The sequence below is a fragment of the Euprymna scolopes genome, chromosome 33 (genome assembly GCF_053919585.1).
Source record: "Euprymna scolopes isolate OS-2025 chromosome 33, ASM5391958v1, whole genome shotgun sequence".
Classification (NCBI taxonomy): domain Eukaryota; kingdom Metazoa; phylum Mollusca; class Cephalopoda; order Sepiida; family Sepiolidae; genus Euprymna; species Euprymna scolopes.
Window position 1 is genome coordinate 84,279,485 of NC_136514.1, and position 12,531 is coordinate 84,292,015.

At 36.7% G+C, this 12,531-nt stretch overlaps 1 pseudogene; it reads left to right on the forward strand.

The window, feature by feature from the left end:
• The first annotated feature begins 2,151 nt into the window (after positions 1 to 2,151).
• Positions 2,152 to 2,268, forward strand: LOC145258426 (5S ribosomal RNA; annotated as a pseudogene).
• Positions 2,269 to 12,531: the final 10,263 nt, after the last annotated feature.

The following is a 12,531-nucleotide window of genomic DNA, read 5'->3' on the forward strand; positions in this document are numbered from 1 at the left end:
ATCGGAAAAATTTGAGCCTATTTTCCGATGCCAAAACCAATTCCTTAAATTATCTTTTTTATCTGATTTTGGTTTAACAAACATCTTCCACTGCCTGTAGTAATAATGAAATAAATATTTATCGATTTAAATTTCCAGTAAGACGATCATCTCTAGATCATCCCCTCACAAGCGTGTTTTTACGTGTGAGAAAATATAGGCACATTTAAGATGTGTTTTTATAGTAATCGGGACAAAACAACACTTTTATAGTTAAATATTTAGAGATTTATAAAGAATCGGATTCGGTAATTGTATCGGAATCGGGAATTTAGTACGGAATCGGTAATTGTATCGGAATCGGGAAAAATATTGGAATCGCCCCATCACTACTTTAAACCACACCAAAGATCATAACCGTGGCCGGAAACTTCGTTGACCTGTGCGCTCAAGTGTTGAATCGTCCAGATTTGCATGTTGAGGTTGCTAGCAATGGTCCTGTTGTCATAACTTTGATCGGTAGAGAGCATGAGTTGTACAGCGGCGCATCTCTGATCTCGCTCTTTGAACATTGTGTCACTTTCAGATATGATAGAAGTTTCCTATCGCTCTTTGGATTTGTACACAACTGGCCAACTAGTAGATGGCATGCAAGAAAAAAAGGTTTTCACCAAACGGAAATGGAACCATGTTGTTTTTTCTAGAGCAACAATTTTATCGTTCCACTCTATAGTTTGGTTGTTTTGTTTTATGGCATATGAACCTTTTTCGGGATTATTTAATGTCGAATCTAATAAGTTTGGATGTAAGATTTTACGCTGCGAGTTCTTTATATCTTCGAGTGTTTGGTTTCGCTGTGTTAATTTTTATTTTTGTTCCTTTTCTCCACGTTAAAAAACGACCCTGGTGTCTAACTCTGTCCCGTGGGGAGGCATTGTAAATAGGAACAAATAAAAAAAATTACATATTTCCTGCTTTTAGGCCAGAAAGCCAGTATCTTTAGACAGCCTGATCTAGTACTATTAGATCGGCATATTGCGCTGCGGTGTCGGGATTGGGAACAGATTCCGCGGTTCTTGGTGGTGAGAAAGGGTCGCTGCAAGCATAGAAATAGTTTCACATGGGAAAAAGGGACGTACATTCGGTCTTAAACTTAAATAAAAGAAGCAGCGTTTTTATTTTGAAAACGTACCACGACTTTAATGTTACTGTAATTATTCATATTGTGCGCAAATTAGAGAATCGGAACTTTAGAAAAATTTTCACAGGAAAAATACAGTATTTCCACAGAAGAGAAAAAAAAAAAGAATCTCAATTACAAACCGGATACGTACATTGCCACAGCTGCGAAATGCAACGAGATTACCTTCGGGGAGACAGAGAAAATAATAAGAACACTGCATGAAAGGGAATTGAAGCTGCCCCATCAACGTTTCATCCCCGGTTGATGTCAAAAAAAGTAACTGTGACGGGTCAAGTGATTAACTATGTCTGGTTTATCGGCAAAGACGTGGGACTTTACATACTCACAAGAAAAATAATCTGAGGAGGTAAAGTAGCACGAACAAGGCGGTCAGATAAAGGTGCATTCAGTGAAATTATTCGTTCATTAAAAGTTTCTCTCAGTAAACTGAACGCATAATTTGCAATTTGCAAACGCTGCTCTTCTATTTATTTCCTCATGCCGAGTTGCGAAACCAATAACCGAAAGTTACAAGATCAAAGTAAAGAAAATAAATTAGTCAATTTAAAGTTCATCTCCTCTAAAAACAACACCCTATATATATATATATATATATATATATATATATATATATATATATATATATATATATATTCTTTGTTAGGCAAAAGTGTGTTTTGACAGACATATGTAAATCTACGTGAAAGTTAGTCACGTTGGGAATCACACTTCTGATGCCATAAACAAAGGAGCTTTCTCAGTATATGAATCGAGGTTTCGAAGTTTGAGTGGATTAGAATCAGATAATTGGAGCAGATCACACACAGTTGGAGAATGGGAGCATCTTAGAGGCGAAGGGAGAAGAGTAAACTAGCTAGCGTGTCTAGCCGCACTGATGAGCTGTGAAACAGCGAAACAGTACTGTATGTGGATGACTATATATATATATATATATATATATATATATATATATATATATATATATATATATACACGGCATAATCACGTTAACACACTGGTTCTTGTCAGATCACCGAAGTTAAGCAACGTTGAGCCTGGCTAGTACCAGATGGGTGACCATTTGGGAATTCTAGGCGCTGTATGTGCTTTCTGCTTATCTCGGAATTGTTCCCAGTCGTCCTGAACCTCCACGATACTGGAATTCAACAATGTCAACTCAGGAGAGATGTGATTGCGGATTGCGCAACTCTTGCCACAAAAATTTCACGCGCAGGCAACCTTACAGTGGGTATCTATAGTCTGTAGAGGCTTAAGGAAGCCATATCTATCTACTTGTTAGATAAGAAGGGTTGTCCCCTTCTCATGTAAGTGAGAAGACAGACTAGATAAGTGAAAATGATATTAGAAAAAAGCTAGAATCGAACCCTGTAGGCAAGGGGATGATTGGAATCCTAGGAATGCAATCCATTGTTATTTCTTTTAGAAATAGCTAAATATTAATATATTAATAATGAAATATTATTTAAAAAAAAAACGATTGCTCATTCTTTTAGTATAACTGAATATTAAATATGTCAGTTAAAAGAATGGACAATGCGACTTAAAATATTGTTTTAAAATAGGTTAGATATTAAACACTTAGAATTGAGAATTCTTTGTTTGCCAAAAGTGTGTTTTGACAGACATATGTAAATCCACGTGAAAGTTAGTCAAGTTGGACCTACACTTCTGACGTCATAAACAAAGGAGATTTCTCAATATATGAATCGAGGTTTCGAAGTTAGAGAGGATGAGATAATTGGAGCAGATCACACACAGTGATAGTCAGTTGGAAAGTGGGAGCCCTTTAGAGGCGAATGGAGAAGAGTAGTAGTCAAAAAAGCTTGAATTCCTGACATCAATACTCGGCCGGTTGAAGAATAAAGAAATCATATATATTTTGTAACTTCGTGTCGTTCTCACAACGGAGAAGGTAAATGTGTTTTGTATATTCATCTATAAACGAACTCTTGTACAACACCCTTACAAGTAATGTGCCTCCTCCAGCAACAATAATGTATTTCCTCCCCTCTATATATGTTAAGAACTGTTGCATCATATTTACCAGTCTGTATTAATATGAAGTCCCCAAGAATCATCCCAGTCTGTTATAAATGTCTCCTTCGTTATCATCGCCATCTGTTTTAAGTCCCTGTTATATATGTCCCGTTAACAGCACAGAGGGATTATTTAACCTAGAAGAAATTGAGTAATTACATAGAACGGAAAGGTGATCACGCTAAATAGCAATTCAAGAGTATATGGATTTCACTCTCCATTGTACTATAGAAACTGTTGGAATATTTTAATCATTAAATAGAATTCGAAAATGGAAATTCAATGTTTTTAATCGCCGACGACCATTTTTTTCTTCTTCATTTGCACCAAAAATATGTTATAAAACCTTGAACAGTTTTGGCACTTTACAGAATACGGACAGACTGACAGACTCCCTTTTTTGAAGATATAATTTTCAAGTTGAATTCAGAACATTTCACAAACGCCCCCTCCTGTCATGTCAAGAACGGGTTTCCAAATGCTAATATTTCAGCACGGTCTGTAAACTACATGTTTATAATACAAAAGCTTAAACGAAATTTATTTCATATAAGAGCATTTTTTTTTTTATATATTCGATAATTATATAAATACCATTTCATATATACGCATGTTTCAGTATTTACTGAAGTGCTCAATACACTAGTAGAGCCGATTAATCTAAAATACTTATGGCAAGTAAGCTATACGCACCGAATAATCGGCCTTAATGTGTGACCCCCACAACACAACATATTCTGATGTTCTATAAAAGGAACTTTTCGTTATAAAAGTGCGTGCTGAATGGGTAGAAGCGAAATATCTTTATTTTTATTTTTATACTAACTCCATTCAATAACTAACAATAAATAAAATATGAAATAAGAAAATAAAAATTAAAAATAAAAATAATTCGCCCCTACCTATTCCTGCACCCATTTTTGAAAAAAAAAGTAGAACTAACTCTAAATACGCCAAACCTCAATAAAGTAAAGAATGACAACAACAGCAATCGATCCTGACGACGATCGGATGCACCGATTGAAAACGCTTGAGAACTGGGCGTCATAATATATAACATGCCAGCCGAAAAAAAAAGACAGCTAGGCGAATTGAAAAGTTATTCAACAAAATCTGAAAAAAGAATAACTCAGCCGTGTTCAATTAGACGTGCTTGGATAATGACTTGCTGCCAAAATATACAAAAAGGAATTTGTGTGTTTGAGAGTTCGTTCCCTATGGACTTGAAAACGGTTAGGGTTACGTAGTGGAAGGGTGTAACAATGTATATTGGATATTCACGTAATCGCGTGTATATAATCAAGAGTGTATATATTGAGTTCTTTCCTTTTTTACATAGGAGTCACTATTTATCAAGGGCCAGAAACCACTCGAGGATGAGAGTTAATGAGTGTGTAGTAGTCAATGGGACAATATCATAGTAATCATTAGTAGTGGAAATTTAGTAAAATGAATTACTTTAAGGGGATGGCTCATCAAGAACTTGTTTATGTTGGACTTGAAGACAATCACATTGTAGTCAGCCGGAAAGCAGGATAACGGAAGAGAGTTCCACAAGCGTGCAGTTCTAAGAAAGAAACTTTGTTCATGGAATCTATGTTTAGGTTTAGACACAGATAAATAGTGGGGGAAATTATTGATAATGATTTCAGCTAGATGAGTGTTTTTTGTGAAAGTTTGGCGAGGTGGGGCGATAGATCGGAGCTCAGACGAGCACTTGCTATGAAAATAACGATAAAGCAGAAACAGGCTCGCAACATCTCTTCTATGGAAAAGAGGTTACAGAGAAAAGAAAGGGCATGCCCCACTAAGCTACGAAGTCTATTTTGAACTCTGTTAAAGCAGAATAAGATGCTTCTAGCAGCTCCTGACCAGATGTGGCAACAGTACTCCATCCTAGGGCATAGCATGCTTTTATATAGGCAGAGAATTGTATCAGCATTCTTCGTGTCGTCTAATTTTTTCTTATTTTTTTTTTTTTTTTCATTTTTCTTAAACTTTTTCTTCTAGGGGATGGGACATCCAACCAGATGTCTGACATTTACCCCTATTTTAGTGAGTCCAACCAAGAGATCTTTTCAGGATTCTAGCCGTCCCTTTCAGTGCAATCGTTTGTATTTCACTTGCACTTGGTTCACCGGGTATGCTTGCTATGTACTTTTTAAAGTTCTTTTTCATAAGCCCAGTTGCTCCTATGATGACTGGTATAATTGAAACGTCTTTTAATTTCCAATTTCGTTTCATATCATACATAAGTCCTTGATACTTTGTTATCTTTTCCCTCTCAACTCTGTTAAGCCCTGTATCATTGGGTACACTGACCTCTATTACGGTCGCTTTTCCTTAAGTGTGCGTAGGGGTGTGACATACAATACAGGTTAACACATAACATTTAATACACCAATGGGAACGGGACACAGTCCAAGGGTTATTATTTTGCCAACAAAGAAATCATACAATTGTTCATCCTAATCTTGGTTGATGAAGCTGCCAAAAGCTTAAATGAACATTTCTTTCCAAAGAAAAGACGAGGAGTCTCCGCTTATGTTTCAGATATCTTTTATTTCACCATGTGTCCTTGTTGGAAGATTGCACACTTGTCTTAGTCTACTCCCGTTACGCCAGGCCACAAAGGACTTTCGTTAGGGACTTCACCGTCCCACAGTCTCTCCTCGACTTCTTCCGCTTTGGATTTCCGTCCCAAACTCTCTCTGACTCTATAACTAACTCGTGTATATATATATATATATATATATATATATATATATATATATATATATATATAACACTGCATTCCAAAAAGGTTTCCAAAGCATTACGAAAATCCCCCATTATGGATTATAGCTCCCGTCAAGTGTTTATTGAACTTAACTGCTAAAACCATTTTGAGGTTAAAACCTGCTCTATGTAGAACATTTAGCAAATGTAAATAAGGCGATTTCATACGCCTGATGCTTTGCTCCAACACTTTTTTTACACAGGGATCACTACTTATCAAGGCCCGGAGGCAGCTCGAGGATAAGGATTATGTTTACGTTGGACTTGAAGAAAATCAGATTGTAGTCAGCTAGAAAGTAGGCAATCGAAAGAGAGTTCCACAGGCGTGCAGCTCTAAGAAAGAAACTTTGTTCATGGAATCTACGTTTAGGTTTAGGCACAGATAAAGAGTGTGGGTAATTATTGATTGTGGCTTTGGCTAGACGAGTGTTTTTCATGAAAATTTGGCGAGGGGGGACCATAGATGGAAGTTTGGCTGAGCATAAAAATAAAAATTTTGCCATAAAAATAATGATAAAGCAGAGACAGGCTCGCAACGTCTCTTCTGTGAGAAATGGGTTGCCGGGAAGAGAAAAGGGTATCCCCCACTAAGATACAAAATCTATTTTGAACTCTGTCAAGGAAGGATAAGCTGCTTCTAGAAGCTGCTGCCCAGATGTGGCAACAGTACTCTGGATTTATTTATAAAAATGAACAATAAGTACATATATTTTTTTTTACACGGTGGTCACCACTTATCAAGGCCCGGAAGCCACTCAGGGATAAGGGTTATTGTAAGTACAGTGCGTTAGTGCGGATATTTAATAAAGTGTCTACTTAAGGGGGGTGGTTCATCAGGAATTTGTTTACGTTGGACTTGAAGACATCCACTTTGTAGTCAGGAGGGAAGCAGGCAGACGGAACAGAGTTCCACAGACGTGCAGTTCTAAGAAAGAAGTTTTGTTCATGGAATCTACATATGCCAAAACACAATACAACAACATGTCTATATATGCAGTGAAAAAACTTTAAGAAAAATATCAACATGCTGTTCAACAAGAAGACAAATATCCCCCTTACTTACTCCAAAAATGCTACTTTATTTTGGAATTTACACCTTTTCCCCACCCCACCCCATTTTTGCTGATGAGGAGACAATATTAAAAAAAAACAACAAAAAAAATTCAGTGTCAATTATTGTCAATATTATTTGTCCTTACTATTTGTCATTATTAATAAAATGAATATCGTATCCGAAACGACCGTACACCCAATTTGATTTTGTTTTGTTTATCTTTTTGAAACTGATTTATAACTAACAATTATCAATCTTTATTCTCAATATATATATAACTACTTCATTTACTCACATAAAATTAATATACGAAAGTATAAATTTATGCGTAAACTTTAAGTATTTACTTCCAAAGTGCTCAATACGTAGGTAGAGCTATTTAGTAAGTTATAAAATATATATGGCGATTAAGCTGGACCGAATATTCCGCGTTTCATCCACTCTAGGACTCTTCAGGCTTATGCACCTAAGTCTGAAGAGTCCTAGAGTGGATGAAACGCGGAATATTCAGTGTAGCATAATCGCCATAATCGCCATATATATTTTATAATTTACTATATATAACTACTATGCGTAAACTTTAAGTTGCCTCCTCCCTTGAAGCTCGCATTCACAAATATCCGTGGGCTTAGAACTAATTTAGCTGATGTTGAAGCATTTCTCTTAACAAATACCCCGGATATCTTAGCACTAAGTGAGACTAACCTACACTCCTTCATCCCCTCTAACCACTTTAACATGCCTGGATATCTCCCACTCTGCCGTAAGGACTCTGACAGACACATGCACGGACTTCGAGTTTACATTCGTAATACCCTCCCCCTGACTAGAGAAACAAACATAGAAACAGATGATCAACCCTTTATGTACTTTAGACTAAACATGCAACACAATATTAACTACTATTATTTTCTCTACCGCTCTCCCTCGACTCAGGACTGCACCATAATAAACAAAGTCTCTGACAGCATAGACACGGCACTGTCCCTCGACACTAGCGCACAAATACATGTATTTGGTGGTCCACCACAAAAACTGCCTTGGATTCTCTACTTACACAGATGCAGCGGGCAGCACAACTCATAGCTTGACTATATCTCACTCCCTATCACGAATTGTTACGTTTCCAACCCGTTTCCCTGACCAGGAAGATCAAGACGCATCACTTCTAGATCTGTTTTTGACCACAGTTCCAGATGACTGCATAGCAAAGGCCCACAGCCTACTCAGGAACGCTGATCATGCAGTGATAATTGTTGAAATCGCCCTAAACTCTAGAGCCAAAACTGAAGAGCCAGTACTCCAAACAACGAGATATTATAAAAAGGCTGACTGGGAAGCCATCAGAGAACTAATCAGAGATGCCCCATGGGGAAATATTTTTTCTCTTCCTGCTGAACAGTGTGCAAACGAGACCACTAATTGGTTCAAAACTGCAATCGAAGCGCATGTTCCCATGCGGAAATTTTATAGTAAGCCCCACTCTCCCCAATGGTTTACGTCGACTTGCGCAACTGCCATTGCTCAAAAACAGCATGCATATCGTAGGTTTAACCGACATAAGTCCAGTTCAAACAGACTGAAGTATATAGAAGCTAGAAATAACGTTAAGAAAGAAATAGCGACAGCTAAGAGAGAATTTATGGAAACCACTAAAAAGCGCATCGAAGCACAAAAACTAGGAACTTGAGACTTCTGGAAAATCTACAACAGCGTAGTAAATAATGGGCAATCAACAATTCCCCCACTAACCAACAATCACGAGGTTGTCTCCTCAGCAACCGACAAGGCTAACATGCTTGCTAGTCGGTTTGCATCAAACTCCACACTGGACCCTTCCAACCACCCCCTATCTGACTTTCATATGCTGACAGACGCCACGCTAGACCATCTGAAAACCACCCCTGCTCAGGTGCATGCTATCATAAAAAACCTTGACACTTCAAAAGCATGTGGACCCGATCTTATCCCAGCTGTGCTATTAAAAAAGTGCTCAGCCGAGATAGCTCCAGTTCTCTCCAAACTCTACAACAAATGCCTTAATGAAGCTTGCTTTCCGTGCTGTTGGAAAACGGCTTCTGTTGCACCAGTATTCAAGAATTCTGGCGAAAAGACTGACCCATCAAATTATCGCCCCATTAGCCTCCTCCCACTTTTTGCCAAAATATTTGAGACCTTAATTAACCATGCTCTAGTCCATCACCTTACAGATGCTAAACTTCTGACTGACAAACAATATGGATTTAGACAAGCCCGTTCCACAGCAGACATCCTAACTGTGATCTCTGAACGTATATACCATTCACTGGACAAAGCGGGGGAGGGCAGAGCGGTAGCTCTAGATATAGCTAAGGCTTTTGGCAGGGTATGGCATGAGGGTCTCCTCAGGAAAATTAGATCATACGGTATCACTGGTAGAATACTTAACATAATTAAATCCTTCTTAGATAAGAGAAAAATCCAGGTTGTCCTCGACGGTCGTACATCTAAACAATATGATATAAATGCGGGGGTGCCCCAGAGTTCTATCCTTGGACCTCTATTGTTCCTGATATTCATAAATGACCTCCCCGACAAAATTGCCTCTGAGATGGGTATATATGCTGATGACACTACACTCTATGGCAGGTACGACAGGAAGACGAATGAACACATTTCTAAAGAAATGGCAGAAACACTAGAGGAAGACCTCCAATCTGTGGTGGAATGGGGACAAAAGTGGTTGGTCGCGTTCAATGCTGCCAAGACTAAACTAGTTTCATTCAATAATTACAAGAAACCCTCTCTACCACCTATAGCAATGGCTAACGACTCTTTATCTGAGAGTACATCTTTCAAACTCCTTGGCCTAACGTTCACAGGAAACATGAGTTGGAACAATTACATTGGAGGCATTGCCAGGGCCGCTGCAAGAAAGTGGGCTCTCTCTACCGTGCTAGAAAACTACTAACACCCGAAAGTATCCTGTACCTCTATAAGGCCACCATTCGCCCATGTATGGAGTATTGCTGTCACATCTGGGCTGGTGCATCTGCTACTAGTCTCTCGCTCCTTGACAAGGTTCAAAAGAGAGTCGCAAACCTGATAGGCCCTGAACTTGCATCTAAGCTTAAGTCTCTGTCCCATCGACGAAATGTTGTATCCTTCTGCCTGTTCTACAAGTATTTTAGTGGTGAATGTTCTGACGAACTGCAATCACTTGTGCCCCCACGAGGTGAGCACCATCGACAAACCCGACAGGCTGCTAAATCCCACCCCCACACTGTAGATATCCCTAGATGTAAAAGATCTTTTTACTCCAATAGTTTCTTCCCCAGAACCGCTAGACTCTGGAATTCCATTCCAGGTTCCTGCTTCCCCAACAGTACTGACGTGCAGAAGTTCAAGTGTAACGTGAACCGACATCTTGCTGCCCAAATCCCTACATAGTACCCCAGTAGTTGTTGCCCCTGATAGTAGCCCCCTACACCAAAGTGTCAATTTGCCTTGTTTGGGGTGAAAATGTAATAAAAAAAGTATTTATTATTATTATTATTATTATTATTATTATTATTATTATTATTATTATTATTATTTCTGCTAGTGTTAGTTTTATTTTTGTCATGGTGTCTACTGCTTATAATATAAGCAACAAAACACTAGTAACTATAATAAAATTAAAAATAGAAGAAAAAGAACTATAATTTGGTATACGGCCCCATACAATCAAATGTTAAAAAAAAAACATGGCAAGAAATTTCTAGATCTTATTGAAAAACACTTTCCCGCAAGCAACCACTTACATAAAATTTTCAATAAAAATACTTTAAAGTTATCCTACAGCTTCTGCGAAAATTTAGAGATGATAATTGAAGCACATAATAAAAAATATTAAATAAAAACAATGTAAATAACAACAAAATAAACAATAAAAAAGTAGACACCATAACAAAAATAAAACTAACACTAGCAGAAATAATAATAATAATAATAATAATAATAATAATAATAATAATAATAATAATAATAATAAAAAACCCCGGACAAGAACAACCATACTAGAAATAAAAATACTAATAACGAACAAGATAAATGCAACTGTAGACACCGCACACTTTGCCCATTTCAATATAAATGTCTAACCAAAAGCGTACTTTACCAGGCCACAATATTTGCGAAAGAAAACCCCAATAACAAGAAATATTACGTAGGTATGACCTCTTTAGTTTTCAAAACTCGACATTATGACCACAAAAGTACATTCAACAATAAAAAACACCGTATGAAAAAAAGGTAGCAAATAAATACTGAGAACTCAAGGAAAGCGAATATTCTCCGGTAGTCGAATGGAAAATAATAAGACAAGCTACCACACGTAGAGACCTAGAGGACCCATGTAGATTATATATATATATGAAAATTTTGCTATTCTGTAATTTAAACAACCCCAACATTTATTAATCTGTAAAAGAGAAATAGCGAACAACTGTGTTAACAAGATAAACTTTACTCTAGGATAGCGATACAAAATAGTTTTAAAACTAACAAAAACAATAGAAAATAAACAAATAAATAAATTAAGTAAACATGAATATACATAAACGATCACACATATATGTATGTATATATATATATGTATATATATGCATATATGTATGTACATATATATATTTATATATAAACTAACATAAAAAACACAACCTAGATTTAAAACAGGTTAAGAAACTAGATATCAAGGCTAAATAGAGCACACACAAAGGAACAGGTCAACCAGAGGTCAAATAGGCCTTTGTGCGATAAGTGCATGTTCATTGGCTGATAGGAAGGGCGCGGTGGATACTAGAGAGCTGATTGGCTAACTAAAATCTCAATAGAAGTTGCGTATATAAAAACGACAGGCAACCACAAAATTGGCCTGAAGAGTCCTAGAGTGGATGACACGCGGAATATTTAGTGTAGCTTAATCGCCATACATATTTTATAACTTACTATATATATATATATATTCGTGATGGGACGATTCCAATATATTTCATGATTCCGATACAATTACCGATTCCGTACTAAACTCCCAAATCCATTACAATTGCCAATTCCGATTCCGATTATTTATAAATCTCTGAATATTTAACTATAAAATTGTCATTTTTTTCTGATTATTGTATAAGAATAGAAAACATATACTGAATGTGCAGGGGATGATCTAGAGATGTTAGTCTTAGTATTTTATTATTACTACAAGCAGTGGAAATTGTTTCTTAAACCAAAATCAAATGAAATGAATAAAAGAATCGATTTTGGCATCGGAAAATAGGCGTAAATTTTTCAGATATCAATTTCTATACCCCCAAAAGTTCTGATATTTCCGATTTCTGATTCCGATTGTAATAAATCGTCCTAACACTAATATATATATATATATATATATATATATATATATATATATATATATATATATATATATATATAATTTAAAGGAGATTAGAATGATAGTCTAAAG